Below are 20,304 nucleotides of genomic sequence, written 5' to 3'. Positions count from 1 at the left end.
CTTATACTAGAACATAATAGACTTTACAAATCATTTTGACTGCGTTGATCAATTAGAAATGACCTCAATATTGTGGGATGGCAATTATCAAAGTGTGGCAATGAGCTTGGAGCTAATAAACAGTAACAGGATGATCACCATATCATAACTCACCAACCAAAAATACAATAAAGTTGGCAAAATTCTTGCACCACAATCAAGTATCTTAAATGGCACAGTGGTTAGTCGGTGGCACAGTGGTTAGCACTGCTGCCTCACAGCGCCAGGGACCTGGGTTCAATTCCCACCTCAGGCGACTGACTGTGTGGAGTTTGCACATTCTCCCCGTGTCTGCGTGGGTTTCCTCCGGGTGCTCCGGTTTCCTCCCACAGTCACAAAGATGTGCGGGTCAGGTGAATTGGCCATGCTAAATTGCCCCTAGTGTTAGGTAAGGGGTATATGTAGGGGTATGGGTGGGTTGCGCTTCGGCGGGTCGGTGTGGACTTGTTGGGCCGAAGGGCCTGTTTCCACACTGTAAGTAATCTAATCTAATCTAAAAAAATGATCTCACAATATTAATATCTATTACTTACCACTTTTCCAAAGTTTCCTATTTGTATTTTATAATTTGCAATTCTGAGATCATTGCTTTTGAAAAACACTATTCAAGAAAATCATCTTTTCGTTATCACATATATTTGGAATCTTCTTTTTCTTGGCATTCAACTATGTACCACTGCCACACCAGTGTAGTTCTGAAACAATGCCAAACTGTTGGCGGTGCGATCTTTCAGATGAATGATTGCATCAAAATTGGTGGTGCAGTAGACAGTGAAGAAGGTGCCCAGAGTAGAAAGAACCCAAAACTAGTGAGCATAGGTTTAAGGTGAGAAAAGAAAGATTTAAAAGGGACCTAAGAAGCAAGTCTTTCATGGAAAGAGTGATGCACGTATGGAATGAACTGCGAGGGGAAATGGATTAATATAGAATACCTGCTTTGTATGCGTGAGTTGCATTAAAGGATCTGATTCCGTGCAGTACCTCTTTATGATTCTATGACTCTAAGAGAGACCTTGTCCACTCTTTAAGATGAATGTAAAAGACTCCATGTCTTATGATGCACATTGGATTTCTTCTCAGTGCCTAGGCCAATAATTATACTTCAACCAATTGATTTTTTAAATCACTGTTGTGGTAATAAAAGTAACACAACTTTAAAGTCCTGTCTACTAAAGCCAATGCGCGAGATGTGAAAAAAAAGAAATTGCTGGTGAAAGTAGACAGGCCTGACAGCATCGATGGAGAGCAAGCAAAGTCAATATTTCGGGTCCAGTCACCCTTCGTCAGAACTGATAGTGGCTAGGAAAAGATGGTATATATGCTAAAGACAGGGGTTTGGGTGTAAAGGGGTAAGCAATACGTGATTTATATCAGTGTGTATCCACACTATATATATGTGGATATATATATAGTGTTTTGTTGAAAATGTGTCAAATTTTAGAAGTGGTTTCTTCCAAAATAAAGGAATTGCTGAAGTGTGTTCAATTCACTCATTCATGTTTCTGATTGTCACGAAAATTTTAATCAGGTAATGTGTGCATATATAGTTTCTCAAATAAACTAAGAATTGTTTGTGAGGGCAAAATAAATGTGGATATTAAGTGCTAGGAAAGATAATTGTGTTTTATGATTCTGTGCTGTTATCCTGATATCATGTTTATATTTCTTTACCACACTTTGATTTAGTGGCAGTATGCATAAAGTGCAATCAAAGGTAGAGTTGGTGTAAGAGCTATGAGCAAATCACTGTATAGCGGGCTCATTCTGAAATTGTGGAGGAGTATGTACCCGAGGGAGCACACTGGAACAATGCGAAGTGATGTATCATTGAAGATCTTACTCTGCATTTTTACAACTGATAAATGGATAATCTTGTATTTAAGGTAGCAAAATTATTACAACAAGACAACATTCCAATGATTATCATTTTGCTTGTTCTGGGAGTTTTCTTGTACACATATTGGCTTCAAAAGTACTTTATTAGCTGCAAAGAACATTGAGACTTCTTCAAATATGAAAAGTGACTTATAAATGCAAATATTTATTTTATCCCTTTATCACCAATCAGCATTATGCTTTTTTGTACTTCTGACTCGTTGTGTCCTTCTGATCAATATGGTTTCCTTTTCATCTCTGTAGATTTCTTGTCATCGAAGATTAAGACTATTTGCTCCCCTCATAAAAGAATACAAAATGCTGCAAACACTCAAGCATCCAAGGAGAAAGAAATAGATTTCACATGGGGTGATTCTGAATCATTGACTCCAGTTGAAGGTCAGCATCTTAAAAATCAGAAGCCTTAGTTTAACCTGCTTCCAATGCACCTATTGCATACATAAATGGGGGTTGGTGGGACAATGATCAAGTCAAGTCAATCACCAGAGAAGTGGTGGCATGGTGGTTCAGTGATTAGCATTGCTGCCTCACAGCACCAGGGACCCAGGTTTGATTCTGCCCTTGAATACAAAATTTGCAGCTAACCTTAGAGGAACCTGTGTGGGAGAGCTCACAGCACAGGAACAGAAACATTTAATTTTTAAGTGCAACCTTGCTGCAAATCTACAGAGTGAGGAGAGTGGGTTCTTTCTTGATTATATGTTTTATTGAGATCTGTCTCTTGATTAAAATATAAGACATAACTATTAAGCAGCAATATGGTGCTATTATCTGGGTCTGTAGATTTTTAAAGAGCAAAGATGGCTTTTAGTAGAGTGATGTGTTCTTCTTGTTGGATGTGAGAGTTTAGGGAGAATTTCCATATTACTGCTGATTATGCCTGCAGGAAGTGTCTTTGGTTGCAAATCTTATCTACCACATGGATCAGTTGGAGCGACAGTGAGAGGCAATAAGGAAGTTACAAGAGCTAGGGGGTGTAACAGATGACAGTTTTAGGAAGGGAGAAAAGCCACGCATATAGTCAGACAGGTAGATTAACTCCAGGAAAGATGGGGGATGGGGGGGTGTGGCCTTAGGCAGTCAGTATAGGAGCCTCCTATGGCTATCTCCATCACAAATAAGTATGTTGTTTTAGAAAATGTATAGGGTGATGGACTCTCAGGGAAATGTAGGCAGAACAGCCAAGTTCCTGGGACTGAGAATGGATTTAATACAATGAAGGGTAAGTTGGGTTCCAAATGGTCAATTGTGACAGGGAACTCTCTCATCAGAAGCACAGACAAACATTTCTGCAGCCGGCAAAGAAAAATCAGAATGGTCTGTTGCCAGGATCAAGGATACTTCAGAGAGTGTGCAGAATGTTTTCAAAGGGGAGAGGCACTAGCAGGAGGTCATTGTACACATTTGAACTAACAACATAGGAAGGGAAATGGATGTGATTCTGAAGAGATGCTATAGAAGGTTAGGCAGGAAATTAAAAAGGAAGTCCTCAAGGGTTGTAAGATCTGGATTAATCCCAGTGCTACACATTAGTGAGGGTAGGAATAGGAGGGTACAGCAGATGAATGTATGGCTGAAGAGCTGGTGCAGAGGAGAAGGATTCACATTTTTGGATCATTCGAATCTCTTCTGGGGTATAAGTGACCTGTACAAGAAGGACGGATTGCACCTGAATAGGAAGGGGACTAATATAGATTAGACTTACAGTGTGGAAACAGGCCCTTCGGCCCAACAAGTCCACACCGACCTGCTGAAGCGCAACCCACCCATACCCCTACATTTACCCCTTACCTAACACTACGGGCAATTTAGCTTGGCCAATTCACCTGACCCGCACATCTTTGTGACTGTGGGAGGAAACCGGAGCACCCGGAGGAAACCCACGCAGACACGGGGAGAACGTGCAAACTCCACACAGTCAGTCGCCTGAGTCGGGAATTGAACCCGGGTCTACAGGCGCTGTGAGGCAGCAGTGCTAACCACTGTGCCACCGTGCCGCCCACGCGGCACGGTGGCACAGTGGTTAGCACTGGCAGGAAGGTTTGCTAGAGCTGCTCAAGATGATTTAAGCTAGTAAGGTTGGGGGGATGGGACCCAGGGAAATAGTGAGGAAAAAGATGAATCTGAGACTGGTACATTTGGGAAAAGGAGTGAGTCAAACAGTCAGGACAGTCGAAAACAAAGCAGAGAATGAGTTAGTACTCAGAAATTAAATTGCATTTATTTCAATGCAACAGGCTTAACAGGGAAGCTGATGAACTCAGGGCATGGTTAGGAACATGGGACTCGGATATCATAGTAATTACAGAGACGTGGCTCAGAGATGGACAGCACTGGCAGCTTAATGTTCCAGAATACATAGGAAGGATAGAAAGGGGGGCAAGAGAGAACGCAGAATAGTATTTTTGATAAGGGATAGAATTACGACTGTGCTGAGGGAAGATATTCCCGGAAGTACATCCAGGGAAGTTATTTGGGTGGAACTGAGAAATAAGAAAGGGATGATTACCTTATTGGGATTGTATTATAGACCTCCTAACAGTCAGCAGGAAATTGTGAAACAAATTTGTAAGGAGATCTCAGCTATCTGTAAGAATAATAGAGTAGTTATGGTAGGAGATTTTTATTTTCTAAACAAAGACTGAGACTGCCATAGTGTTAAGGGTTCAGATGGAGAGGAATTTATTACGTGGTTATAGTGGGCGGCATGGTGGCACAGTGGTTAGCACTGCTGTCTCACAACGCCTGAGACCCGGGTTCATTTCCCGACTCAGGCGACTGACTGTGTGGAGTTTGCACGTTCTCCCTGTGTCTGCGTAGGTTTCCTCCGGGTGCTTTGGTTCCCTCCCACAGTCCAAAGATGTGTGGGTCAGGTGAATTGGCCATGCTAAATTGCCCGTAGTGTTAGGTAAGGGGTATGGGTGGGTTGTGCTTTGGCGGGTCGGTGTGGACTTGTTGGGCCGAAGGGCCTGTTTCCACACTGTAAGTAATCTAATCTAAGAAAATTTTCTGACTGAGTATGTGGATGTATCTACCAGAAAAGGTGCAAATATTTGACCTACTCTTGGGAAATAAGGCAGGGCAGGTGACTGAGGTGTCAGTGGGGGAGCACTTTGGGGCCAGATGCATAATTCTACTACTTCTTAAAAAGTGATGGAAAAGGATAGACTGGATCAAAAAGTTGAAGTTTTAAATAGGAGAAGGGCCGATTTTGATAGTATAAGGCAAGAAATTTTAAAGCCAAAAAAGAGAAAATGCTGGAAAATCTCAGCAAGTCTGGCAGCATCTGTAAAGAGAGAAAAGAGCTGACATTTTGAGTCTAATGACCCTTTGTCAAAGCTCTAACTTTGACAAAGGGTCAGTTAGACTCGAAACTTCAGCTCTTTTCTCTCCTTACAGATGCTACCAGACTTGCTGAGATTTTCCAGCATTTTCTCTTTTTTGGTTTCAGATTCCAGCATCCGCAGTCATTTGCTTTTATTAAGAAATTTTAAATATTTATTTGGAGCAGATGTTCACAGGTAAAGGGACAGCTGGAAAATGAGAAGCCTTCAAAAATGATTTAACAGGAGTCCATAGACAGTATATTCCTGTTAGGGTGAAAGGCAAGGCTTGTAGGTGTCGGGAATGCTGAATGACTAGAGAAATTGAGGTTTTGGTAAAGAAAAAGAAGGAAGCCTATGTCAGGTATAGACAGCAGAGATTGAGTGAATCCTTTGAAGAGTCTAAAGACAGTAGAAATCAGGAGGGCATAAAGGGGACATGACATAGCTTTAGCAATAGGGTTATGGGGAATCCAACAAGATTTTATAGACATATAAAGGACAAAAGGGTAACAAGGGAGAGAGTAGGGCCCCTCAAAGATTAGGAAGGTAGCCTATATTTGGAACCACAGGTGATGGGAGAGATACTAAATGAGTATTTTGCATCAGTGATGCACTGTGGAGAAGGACATGGAAGATATAAAATGTGGGGAGATAGATGGTGACATCTTGCAAAATGTCTATATTACAGATGTGGAGGTGCTGGATGTCATAAAATACACAAAAGTGTACCCTAGAACTCTGGGAGAAGCTAGGGAAGAGATTGCTGGGTCCCTTGCTGAGATGCTTGTACCATTGATTGTCACAGGTGAAATTGGTTGACCTGGTGCCACTATTTAAGAAAGGTGGTAAGGAAAAGCCAGGGAACTATAGACCAGTGAGTCTGACATCAGTGGTGTGCAAGTTGTTGGTGGGAATCCCGAGGGACAGGAATTACTTGCATTTGGAAAGGCACGGACTGATTAGGGATAGTCAACATGGCTTTGTGCATGAGAAATTATGTCTCACTACCTTGATTGAGTTTTTTGAAGAAGTAGCAGAGAGGATTGATGAGTGGTGGATGTGATCTATATTGACTTCAGTAAGGCATTTGACAGGGTTCCTTATGGTGGACTGGTTAGCAAGGTTAGATATCATGGAATACAAGGAGAACAAGCCATTTGGATACAGATCTGGTTTGAAGGTAGAAGACAGAGAGCGGTGGTGGAGGGTTGCCTTTCAGACTGGAGGCCTGTGACCAGTGGTGTGCCACAAGGATCAGAGCTGGAGCCACTGCTTTTCATCATTTATATAAACAATTTAGATGTGAACATTGGAGATATGGTTACTAAGTTGGCAGATAACACCAAAATTGGAGGTATAGTGGACAGTGAAGAAGGTTAACTCAAAGTATAATGGGATCTTGATCTGATGGGCCAATGGGCCGAGGAGTGGCAGATGAGTTTAATTTAGATAAATGTGAGGTGCTGCATTTTTGAAAGGCAAATCAGAGCAAGACTTATACACTTAATGGTAAGGTCCTAGGGTGTGTTGCTAAACAAAGATACTTTGGGGTGCAGGTTCATAGTTCCTTGAAAGTTAAGTGGCAGATAGGTAGGATAGTAAAAAAGGTGTTCAGAATACCTTCCTTTATTGGACACAGCACTGATTATAGGAGTTGGGAGGTTATGTTGCAGCTGTACAGGACATTGTTTAGGCCACATTTGGAATATTGTGGGCAGTTCTGGTCTCCCTCCTATCAGAAGGATGTTATGAAACTTGAAAAGGTTCAGAAAAGATTTACAAGAATGTTCCCTAGGTAGGGGAGTCCAGAGCTACAGGGCATAGGTTTAACATGAGGAGAAAGATTTAAACAGAACCTAAGGGTCAACTTTTTCACAGAGATGGTGGTGTGTGTATAGAATGAGCTGCCAGAGGAAGTATTGGAGGCTGGCACAATTACAACATTTAAAAGCAATCTGGATGGGTATATGAACAGCAAGGGCTTGGAGGGATATGGGCCAAGTTTTGGTAAATGGGACTAGATTACTTTAGGATATCTGTTTAGCAAGGCCGAGTTGGACCAAAGTGTCTGTTTCATGTGCTGTTCATCTCTCTGACTCCATGACTGTCTTGTATGGAGTTGGCACTTCACCCTGTGTCTGCAGCAGTCTAAAGATACACAGGTTAGGTGGGTTGGCCATGCTAAATTGCCCATAGTGTCTAGAGATATACAGGCTAGGCAAATGGGAAATGCAGGTTTATGGGATAAGGGGTTGAGAATCTGCATGATGCCCTTCGGAAGGTCAGTGGAGACTTGATGGGCCAAATGTCCTGATTCCACATTGTTAGGATTCTCTGATCTATGGCATGGAGCAAATTGTTGGAATTGCATGAAGACAGTCTCCAAGTCCTGATTAACTTCACCCTTGGGTCTTTAAAGAAGTGCATTTTGAGCCATTTGATGTGTTGATTTTAATGTTTCGAACATTCCAATAGTTCAGATTTTGTTTTGTGTTCATTCATAGGATGTGAGCATCATAGGCTGGGCCAGCACTTATTGCCAATTTTTAATTGTACTTTAAGAAGTGATAGGGAGCTACCTTCTAGTGAAAATAACATTTTTTTTTCTACACAAGTTGAGAATTGTTTCCAGAGCAATTGAGTATGAACAATAAATGCTGCTAGAGCCAGCAACACCCACATCCTGTAAATGAACAGATAAAACTGCTACAATTTTGAAGATTTTTCAACTGCGTTCAAGTTACGTAGAAATGTTACTTATTTAATGTTATAATAGAAATCAGACACTGTGAAGAGTGGGTGAAATTGTAATTGCAAAACATCCTGTCGACATGAAACAATATAATAAGCTATCCTGTTTCCTGGTTTTCTGAGAGCTCTTTATTGGTATGTGCTGCTCATTTTTTTTTGTAATTATTTTATGCTGGCGCTATTCTTTTTTGATGACTATGTTTGCTAACATTAGGTTAGCTCCCTGGCGGATTGATTTTCTTAAAGTTCTAATTCCCTAAAAATGGTCAGGTTCACATGGTTAGAAAATGGATATATAAGTGTGAATCTGATATCATAAAGGGACACAAATAAATGTGTGTGTGCCATAAATGTTTTGTGATTGAACTTCAGCCTAATATTGTACTGTCATACCGAGAGAGTATTGTGTTATTTGTATAGCTATCTTTCAGATGAGATGATCAAACCAGGACCTGTGTCCTGTTTCAAGGGAACATAATTGATCCTATGGCACTAATGGAAAAATATGGAAAGACTAGTGGTCTCTTCTTATTACACAAATAGTACTGAAAGTAAAATAAATGACTTTACCAGTTATTTATCTTATTGCCATTTATAAGACATTACTATGTCTGACAATGTGGTGCAATGACCAAGCTACAAATGTAATTTGAAGTATGAAACACTTTGAGATATCCTGAAGGCAAGAAAATCTCTATATTAATCCAAGTTCTTCTGAAGTTGCTTTTTTTTAATTTCAGGCTTTGGTTTCAGTTCCAAAAATGACCGACATAATTTGGGTGTTTTGAAAATAGGAGTGTTTGATAAAACAGAAGAAGTTAATAATTTGCATTGGCTGCCAGAGAACTCATGATGACACATTTTACTTGCCCTCCTGTCTCTATTAACACAATAGGCTTTATAATACCTTTTGGTTTACTAAAGAATAGCATAATTTTAAATTTCCATTTTAAAAATGCATTAAATTATTACATAATTACTGAGAACAGCATTAACATCTTTTAATAAAATTGGCTGTAATTAAAAAGGCCTTTCAGCATAAGGACTCTGTCTTTATTATGTAGTTGAACTTTTGTTTTAATAATATTTCAATAACTACTAACTACAGTAATTTCTTGATAGTAATGATTTCTCATCACAATTTCCATGGTGATTAAACTGATGCTGTAGTCAGATCATGTTCTTGGCTGGAGTTACACTAGCAATGAAACTACTGGGAGACTTTAGCCTGTTAATAAGTTATAATAAAAGGCTGCTATCTCCCTGGGTTGAAATTTCCCATGCTTGACAGTGTTTGACAATATTCTTTCTCTTGATGCATCAGCTGCCCATGGGTTTATTTTGTGCAGAGTGATTAAATAATGGCTTAGATATTGTGGGCAGTGAAAAGACTATGCCAATTCAGAATAAGAGTCATATTGGGTTTGAAATATGAACTGTTTCTCTCATAGCAGATGCTGCCAGACCTGCTGAGTTCCTCCAGCACTTTCTGGTTTTATTACAGATTGCACAGTAGGTAACAATAGATTAAGCATGTGCATAGTGCAACATTCTGTCCCAGCATGGCTTTGCTCATAGTTCAGTTCAGATAGCTAACTGAGGCAAACATGCTTCAGTTGATCAATCACAGTGGAAAGAGCCTGTAGGCAGTTCCTCAGCAATGATTATCTATTTTTTTGTTGACAGTTCATAATACTCTATAATGGACAGGGACATCTCACTATTTCACAGTATTTTAATTACAGTGTACAGACTAATGGTCCCTGCCTGCTGAATATTGGAAAGTGAATAATTCAACAAGCTGTGTTAAATTTAAGAGAATTGTAAGGGGTTATTTCATGGATATTTACTTAGCTTTGATTGTTATGTACTGCAGTGTCTAGGTCAGTACAGATGGAAAAGCAGCTAGAAATTTCAATTAACATCCATTAACAATTAATGGTTAGGAAACTGCCTTAACATCTCAGGTTTCTGCTACAAGTGAAGTTAAAAAATGCAACTAAAGTTTTACTGGTAGGTTGTTAATATCCATTGCTGATGAATCTTAGATGAATAGTAAGTATAAAATGTTCCACAAATAGTAGATAGAATTTTATTTAATGTTGCTATTAAGAAGAATTACTTGACATATTAAAGAGTGGAAACATAGAATCATAGAATCCCTACAGTGTGGAAGTAGGCCATTTGGTCCATCAAGTCCACACTAACCCTCTGAAGAGCATCCCTCCCAGACCCACCCTATAATCATATATAGACATAAAAGTTTGATTGGTCTAGTACCCTATATAAAGAAGTTTGATTAGTCTGGATCACATTGGATTAGTAAGGAAGATGTGTTGGGTATGCTAGAAGTTATTAAGGTGGACAAATCCCCAGGATCGGATGGGATCTATCCCAGGTTGCTGAAGGAGGCAAGAGAGGAAATAGCTGGGGCCCTGACAGATGTCTTTGTGGCATCCTTAAATACAGGTGAGGTGCTGGAAGACTGGAGGGTTGCTTATGTTGTCCCCCTGTACAAGAAGGGTAGTAGGGATATTCCGGGTAACTATAAACCAGTGAGCCTGACGTCGATGGTGGGGAAGTTGCTGGAGAGGGTACTGAGAGATAGGATCTATTTATATTTAGAAAAGAATGAGCTTATCATTGATAGGCAACATGGTTTTGTGCGGGGGAGTTCATGCCTTACTAACTTAATAGAGTTCTTCGAGGACATGAATAAGTTGTTAGATGAAGGAAGGGCTGCTGATGTCATATACATGGACTTTAGTAAGGCGTTTGATAAGATCCCCCATTGTAGACTAATGGAGAAAGTGAAGTCACATGATGTGCAGGGTTTCTAGCTAGGTGGATAAAGAACTGGTTGAGCAACAGGAGACAGAGAGTAGTAGTTGAAGGGAGTTTCTCAAAATGGAGAAAGTTGAACAGTAGTGCTCCACAGGGGTCAGTGTTGGGGGCACTGTTGTTTGTAATATACAGAAATGATCTAGAAGAGGGCACTGTTGGTATGATCAGCAAGTTTGCAGATGACACAAAGATTTCTGGAGTAGCAGAAAGCATACGGAACAGTCAGGGAATACAGGAGGATATAGATAGACTGGAGAGTTGGCAGGAAAGTGGCAGATGGCTTTCAATCCAGACAAATGTGAGGTGATGCATTTAGGCAAGTCTAATTCTAGAGCAAATTATACAATGAATCGAAGAGCCTTGGGATAACTTGATGGGCAGAGAGATCTGGGAGTGCAGGTTCATTATACCCCGAAGGTTGCTGCACAGGTGGATAGAATGGTCAAGAAGTCATATAGTATACTTGCCTTCATTGAAAGGGGTATTGAGTATAAGAGCTGGCAAGTCATGTTAAAATTGTACAAGGCATTGGTTCAGCCGCATTTAGAATACTGTGCACAGTTCTGGTCACCACATTACCAAAAGGATGTGGATGCTTTGGAGAGGGTGCAGAGAAGGTTTACAAGGATGTTGCCTGGTATGGAAGGTGCTAGCTATGAAGAGAGGTTGAGTAGGTTAGGTTTATTTACAGTAGAAAAAAAAAGATTGAGGGGGACCTGATTGAGGTTTACAAAATCATGAAGGGTGTACATAGAACATAGAACATAGAAAAATACAGCACAGTACAGGCCCTTCGGCCCTCGATGTTGCGCCAACCAAATCCTACCTAACCTACACTAGCCCAATAACTTCCATATGCCTATCCAATGCCTGCTTAAATGACCATAAAGAGGGAGAGTTCACCACTGCTACTGGCAGGGCATTCCATGAACTCACAACCCGCTGCGTAAAGAATCTACCCCTAACATCTGTCCTATACCTACCACCCCTTAATTTAAAGCTGTGTCCCCTAGTAACAGCTGACTCCATTAGCGGTAAAAGGTTCTCAGTGTCTACCCTATCTAAACCCCTAATCATCTTATACACCTCTATCAAATCTCCCCTAAACCTTCTTTTCTCCAATGAGAACAGGCCCAAGTGCCTCAGCCTTTCCTCATACGATCTTCCTACCATGCCAGGCAAAACATCCTGGTAAACCTCCTCTGCACTCGTTCCAATGCCTCCACATCCTTCCTATAGTATGGCGACCAAAACTGCACACAATACTCCAGATGAGGCCGCACCAGAGTCTTATACAACTGCAACATGACCTCAGGACTCCGGAACTCAATTCCTCTACCAATAAAGCCCAGTACACCATATGCCTTCCTCACAGCACTATTTACCTGGGTGGCAACTTTCAGCGATCTGTGTACATGGACACCAAGATCCCTCTGCTCATCCACACTACCAAGTAGCCTACCATTTGCCCAGTAATCCATCTTCTTGTTACTCCTACCAAAGTGAATGACTTCACACTTAGCTACATTGAATTCCATCTGCCACCTTTCTGCCCAGCTCTGCAACCTATCTATATCCCGTTGTAACCTGCCACATCCTTCTTCACTGTCCACAACTCCACCAACCTTTGTGTCATCCGCAAACTTGCTCACCCAGCTTTCAAGCCCCTCCTCTAGATCATTTATAAAGATGACAAACAGCAACGGTCCCAAAACAGATCCCTGTGGTACACCACTAGTAACTGCACTCCAAGATGAACCTAGTCCATCAACTACTACCCTCTGTCTCCTTCCAGCCAGCCAATTCCTAATCCAAACCTCTAATGCACCCTCAATGCCATACCTCCGTAGTTTTTGCATTAGCCTACCATGGGGTACCTTATCGAATGCCTTGCTAAAATCCATATACACCACATCTACTGCTTTACCCTCGTCCACCTCCTTAGTCACCTTCTCAAAGAACTCAATAAGGTTTGTGAGGCACAACCTGCCCTTCACAAAACCATGCTGACTATCCTTGATCACATTATTCCTATCCAGATGTTCATAAATCTTATCCCTTACAATTCTCTCTAAGACTTTACCCACAACAGAAGTGAGACTCACTGGCCTATAGTTACTCGGGCTGTCCCTACTCCCCTTCTTGAACCAGGGGACCACATTCGCTATCCTCCAGTCTTCTGGCACTGACATAAAAATCAAGGCCAATGGCTCTGCTTTCTCCTCCCTAGCTTCCCAGAGGATCCTAGGATAAATGCCATCAGGCCCAGGAGACTTATCTATTTTCATCCTTTCCAGTATTCCCAAAACCTCCTCCCTACATACTTCAAGGCCATCCATTCTAATCACTTGTGACTCAATATTCACATCAGCAACAGAGTCCCGTTCCTGAGTGAATACTGACAAAAAGTATTGATTTAGTGTCTCTCCAATCTCCTCCGCCTCCACGCACAACTTCCCACTACTATCCTTGACTGGACCGATATCTACCCTAGTCATCCTTTTATTCCTGACATACCTATAGAAAGCCTTTGGGTTTTCCCTAATCCTACCAACTAAGGACATTTCATGTCCCCTTCTCGCTGCTCTTAGCTCTCTCTTCAGATCCTTCCTGGCTGCCTTATAACTCTCAATCGCCCCAACTGAACCTTCACGCCTCATCCTTACATAGGCCGCCCTCTTCCCTTTCACAAGGGATTCCAATTCCCTATTAAACCACGGCTCCCTCACAAGACCCTTTACTCCCTGCCTGACTGGTACATACTTATCAAGGACACTCAATAGTTGTTCCTTGAACAATCTCCACATATCATTAGTGTTCTTCTCCTGAAGCCTGTTTTTCCAATCCACGCATCCTAAGTCATGCCTCACCGCATCATAATTTCCCTGCCCCCAGCTATAGCTCTTGCCCTGCAGTGCACACTTATCCCTCTCCATCACTAAAGTAAAAGTCACCGAGTTGTGGTCACTGTCCCCGAAGTGCTCACCTACCTCCAAGTCTAACACCTGGCCTGGTTCATTACCTAGAACCAAATCCAGTATAGCCTCACCTCTTGTTGGCCTGTCTACATATTGTGTCAGGAAACCCTCCTGCACACATTGGACAAACACCAACCCATCTAACGAACTCGAGCTATAGCTTTCCCAGTCAATATCTGGGAAGTTAAAGTCCCCCATAACAACCACCCTGCTACTTTCACTCTTCTCCTGAATCATCCTCGCAATACTATCCTCTACTTCTCTCGGACTATTGGGAGGCCTGTAGAAAACACCTAACAGGGTGACCTCATCTTTCCTATTTCTAACCTCAGCCCAAACTACCTCATATGGCAAATCTTCCTCCATCGTCCTTTCCACCGCTGTAATGCTATCCTTGACAAGCAATGCCACACCTCCCCTTCTTTTACCCCCATGTCTGACCCTACTAAAACATTTAAACCCTGGAACCTGCAACAGCCATTCCTGCCCCTGTTCTACCCACGTCTCTGTAATGGCCACAACATCGAAGTCCCAGGTACAAACCCACGCTGCAAGTTCACCTACCTTATTTCTTATACTTCTGGCATTGAAGTATACACACTTCAAGCCACCTTTCTGTTTACAGGCACCCTCCTTCGAAATCGATGCCTTGTTCCTAACCTCCCTACACTCAAGGTCCTGTACCCTGAAGCTACAGTCCAGGTTCCCATGCCCCTGCAGAGTTAGTTTAAACCCTCCCAAAGAGCACTAGCAAACCTCCCCCCAAGGATACTGGTGCCCCTCAGGTTCAGCTGTAGACCATCCTGTTTATAGAGGTCCCACCTTCCCCAGAAAGAACCCCAGTTGCCCAGTAGACAGGTTGGATAGAGACAAGCTTTTTCCCAGGGTGAAGGATTCAATAACGAGAGGTCATGCTTTCAAAGTGAGAGGTGGAAAGTTTAAGGGGGATGCACGCAGCAAGTACTTCACACAGAGAGTGGTGGGCGTTTGGAATGCATTGCCAGCAGAAGTAGTAGAGGCAGGCATGGTAGTGGGGAGCAGAGGGATACAAATGCTTAGGAATTGACCAACAGATTTAGATAGTACATTTGGATCGGCTCAGGCTTGAAGGGCTGAAAGGCCTGTTCCTGAGCTGTAAATTTTCTTTGATCTTTGTTCTTTTTTTTATTCTAATCCTGTGATTCCCATGGCTAATTCACCTAGCCTGACCATCTCTGGGTAATTTAGCATGGTGAATCTACCTAACCTGCACATCTTTGGACTGTGGGAGGAAACCAGAGGAAACCAATGCAGACATGGGGAGAACATGCAAACTCCACACACAGAGTCACCTGAGGATGGAATCAAACCAGAAGCCCTGGCGCAACAGTGAAACTTTGTGGTTACACTGAGCTACCGTGCCTTCCAAACCTGGTGCCATTTTTGTCTATTTGTTTCATTGAATATGGACATTGCTGACAAGACAAGCATTTTTGACCTCTCTTTAATTACCTTATTGCGATTAAGGAAATTTCAAAAAAGTAGTTAAAATTCAAACATATTGTTTTGTATCTCACAGAGCCAGAAACAATAAAAAATGGAGATTTTCTCCCTGAAAACATGTCTTAGTAATATTAGTTTTACAATAATCAGTGATTGTTGGGTGATCTCTGGCACTAAAGTTCAATTTCTTATCTGAATTTAAACTCAACCAGATACTTTAGTGATATTTTAACCTGCATCTTCAGTACATTAGCCTATGTTCTTAGGTTACTAGATCAGTGACATTGCTATTATGCCACTATCATGCTCTTAAACATTATCAATATAGCTGAAAATATGTTTAGGATCAAAAATAATATACTTCTTATATAAACCTTCAATTTTTTATCTATAGGCTCCGTTTACCTGTTTCATTGATATGCGTTCCTCATAAACTTTTTTATTTAAAAGGAAAATTTTTAGAACATTTTTACTAGTGTCTAGACACCTAAAAAAAGCCTTAAGAATTATACAATTGCTTGAATCTCAGTTTGGACCTTGGGCTATAGACTGTTTTGTGAGTGAGGTCTGATGTGGATGAATTGATCACAATCCAGTACAAAAGATCACAAAAATAAATTTGCAACCTAACTGTTGTTCGGCAATCCTACTCATATTTAAAGTTGATGGATGTATACATTGTTTCAGACAATCTAACAATGCATTGGCATCAATATTGCTAATAGAAAGTAGCAACGTCTCTATACTATTGACAATAGGCAAGAGAAGAGTTCTGTGAACTGGAACTCTGACATTGGAAAACTATACGTTATCTGGGACTTTTATAGAAGTTTGACACTGGGAATAATAAGAGGCTACTTATTCTGATTCGGAGGACAGAATAAAAAATTAAGTCAATCAGGAATTAGTCTCTTAACAGTAATTAATTAGTATGATTGTTCCCTAGTTTAGCACTGGAAGAAGGAATGGTCAGCTTGCTTGGTGTTTTGGAAAGGTGGTAGTGCGTCTTCCTGAAGCATTGAAGGTATTTAATACAATGACACTCCAACAATACTGCCAGGTGGGACACCAGCAATGATGATTAATCAGCAATGTATGTCCATGTAAAAATAATTGCGAGTTGAAGAAAAGCTTGAAAGTGATGTTCCCATAACATGAATATTCTTGTCCATAAAAGTATTACAGTTATCCTTCAGGGGCAGTAAGCGCCGCAGATTTTGAGAGAAGTAGTTTTTCCTCATCTCAGTTTTGAACCTACCTCCTCTCACCTTATCCATGACTTCTTGTTCAAGATTGTCCCACAAGGGACAATATCTGTTCAGTGTCCTCTTTATCAATCCCCTTTAGCATTTTAAATACCTCAATCAGACCCTCCTCATTCTTCTGAACTACAGTGAGTATAAGCACAAGCTGATCCTTGTATGACATCCCTTTCATCCCTGGAATCAATCTGATAAACTTCCTCCAAACTGCCTGTAGTGCCACCACATTCTTCCTCAAGTAAGAAGATCAAAACTGGACATTATACTCCAGCTGCAGTCTCACCAATGCTTCATATAATTGAAGTAACACCGTGGCCCAGTGGTTAGCACTGCTGCCTCAAAGCACCAGGGTCCCAGTTTTGATTCCAGCCTCGGGTGACTGTCTGTGTGGAGTTTGCACATTCTCCCCATGTCTGCATGGGTTTCCTCCCACCATCCAAAGATGTGCAGGTCAGGTGAATTGGCCATGATAAATTGCCCATAGTGTTAGGTGCATTAGTCAGAGGGAAATGGGTCTGGGTGGGTTACTCTTTGGAGGGTTGGTGTGGACTTGTTGGCCTGAAGGGCTGGTTTCCACGCTGTAGGGAATCTAATCTAATTCAATCCTTTTGCAATAAAAGTCAAAATCCCAGTTCCCTTTCTTATTATATGTTGCACTTGCATATCCACATTCTTTCATGCACAAAGACACCCAGATCCCTCTACATTGATGCATTTTGAATCTGCTTCCAATTTAAATAACAATTTTCCCTTTTGTTTTTCAGCCAAAATGGATAACCTCACACTTATCTACATTAAACTCCATCTGCCAGCTTCTGGCCCATTCTTGAGCTTATCAATATCCATCTGTAAACTCTTTACCTCCTCATCACTGCCTGCTTTCCCACCTTGACATCCAACAACTTTGCTATGTTACACAATCTCCCCGCAGGCAAATCATTTATATAGATTGTAAATAGTTGAGATCCAAGAACTGAACCCTGTTCCACACTACTAGTTACAGTGCACCGTACAGAGAAGGACCCAGTTATCCTGATCCTCTGCTTTATGTCAGCCAGCCAATCCTCTATCCAAACCAAACCAATCCTCTAACTCCCTCAGATCTAATCTTGTTTTACGCAGCTCCTTGTCAAATACCTTCTAGAAGTCTGGAAATACCACATCCACTAGATCAAAAATATTTACCTTCGTGGTTACACCCTCAAGGAACTCCAGCAAGTTTGTCAAGCTTGACTTGCCCCTAATGAAACTGCGCTGACATTGGTGAATTGAGCTTTGTTTTTCTAAGTGTACGATTATCCTTTATGATTGACTCCAGCAACTTCCCAACTACAGAGGTCAAACCAACTTGTGTATAGTTTCCCAATTATTGCCAAGCTCCTTTTTTGAAAAGGGTATCTTATTAGCACATTTCCAATCCATTGGTATCTTTCCAGAATCCAGGGAAATTTGAAAAAGCATAACTAATCCATCCACCACCTCTGCAGCCATCTCCTTTAATACCACAGGATGCATGTCATCAGGCCATGGGGACTTACTTGCTTTTGATCCCATCATTATACTTAATACCTTTTCCCTAATTATAGTAATTTCATTAAGTTCCTCTGCAGTAACTGCAGTTTTGGGGAATAAATTAATATCATTCACTGCGAAAACAGAGAAACTGTGAAAAAAATGTTGGTTTGGTGCCTTTACCATTTCTGAGTTTCCAATTATTATCATGCCATTTTCATCCTGAAGAAGGGCTTATGCCCGAAATGTCGATTCTCCTGCTCCTTGGATGCTGCCTGACCTGCTGCGCTTCTCCATCAACACATTTTTCAGCAGTGTATAAGTCCTGCTAAGGTTTGCTTTCCTAAAATGCAGCACCTCGCATTTATCTGAATTAAACTCCATCAGCCACTTCTCAGTCCATTGGCCTATCTGAGCAAGATCCCGTTTTAAGCTGAGGTAACCTTCTTCGCTGTCCACTACACCTCCAATTTTGATATCATCTGCCAACTTACTAACTATACCTCTTATGCTCACATCTAAAGTTTTTATATAAATGACAAAAAGGAGTGGAAACAGCACTGATCCTTGTGGCACTCCACTGGCCACAGGCCTCCAGTCTGAAAGACACCCCTCCACCACCACCTTCTGTCTTCTAACCTTGAGCCGGTTCTGTATACAAGTGGCTAGTTCTCCCTGTATTCCATGAGATCTAACCTTGCTAACCAGTCTCCCTTCTCACAAGTGTCATTATTGCTTGGTTTATACTATGCCTACTTCAGAAATAATGTTTGGAGGCCTGCATAAGCCCTTCCTGATGAAGGGCTTATGCCGGAAACGTCAAATTTCCTGTTCCTAGGATGTTGCCTAACCTGCTGTGCTTTAACCAGCAACACATTTTCAGCGGCCTGTAAATTACTCCTACCAAGATGTTTCTTCCCTTTCCACCCAGACCAATTCAACATTTTAAAGCCTCATGCCAATATCATCTCTTGATTCAGCCTTGATGTTGTCCTTAACCAATAAAGCAATAAAGTATTGGAAAGAGAAGTGAAGATGACCTTGTTGTGCAGTTCAATTTCGTCCTGGTTACTATGCATCCTTGATCATTATATTGGAGGCAGGGTGTTGGAGGGGGATAGACACTGAGACCAAAGGTAAAAGTATCATTTAATAATGATGAGCTCATGACTGCATTTTAGTTCTGCATGCAATCTGGATTGTGTTGACTGTTCAATCATGCTCACCACAATTCGCAACGGAATTCAAAAGGTTGGTAGAAGAGGTACTGACAACCGAGTATCTAGCCTCTATTCAAATATTGCAGCCATGGTACTGGAACCAGTTAATCTTCTAGACCAAGGTAACCCTTAATACATAGACAATGAGGGACTCAAGTAGGTGGTAACTTTGAATCGCAATTGGGATTGTTGGATTTGCTCTTGTTATGTGGTGATAAATCAACTTGACAGTTCCAGCTAAACCTTGATTTTATCCAGGATCAATTACTAGCAAGCATGAGCACTTTCCTTCACGTTAATAAAAAAATTCACACACTAAGTCTTGAGCATTATGAGTTATATCAGATAGTGAAATTAAAACTGACATCAAAAGAGGTTTAAAGAAGTATATTGGTGGGAGTTTTACAAATGATCAAATATAACTGCAGTGTGCACTGGTCATGTCAGCAATTGATAATCTGAAAAAGTGCCACACTGTTGGAATCCTTATCTTTCAGATGGGGCATTTAACCCAAGTAAAGATCTCACTGAATTGTTAAAAAAAAAGTGGGGAGGGGGTATTATCCATGGTATCCTCACCCTCAATCAACATATCAAAAATAATTCATTTCAACATTATCACATTGATGATTATGCAACATTGCTGGCTGCAAATGGACTGCACTGTTTCCTACATTATAGTGGTAATTGCACTTCAAAAGTACTGCAGTAGCTAGAAAATGTTGCATTATTGTCCAGATGTTGTTTGAGATGTGCATAATCTTACTGACCAAAATACTGTGTGCATTTATTGCTTGGAAAAACACAAAGGCTTCATAGCATCTCATGAAGAAATTCACCAAGGAACAATGTCAAAGATATTTCCAAACTGCATTCAATGACAAAAAGGTTTGTCAAAGAATTCCAAGATGTGACCACAACAACAGCAATTGCAGACTTCAGTCAGGCAGTCAATACACTTGGTCAATTTGACACGACACATGGATATCATTAG

This window comes from Hemiscyllium ocellatum, chromosome 2 (assembly GCF_020745735.1).
Source record: "Hemiscyllium ocellatum isolate sHemOce1 chromosome 2, sHemOce1.pat.X.cur, whole genome shotgun sequence".
Classification (NCBI taxonomy): Eukaryota; Metazoa; Chordata; class Chondrichthyes; order Orectolobiformes; family Hemiscylliidae; genus Hemiscyllium; species Hemiscyllium ocellatum.
The sequence above is the reverse complement of the archived record's forward strand: the minus strand, read 5'-3'. Positions refer to the sequence as shown.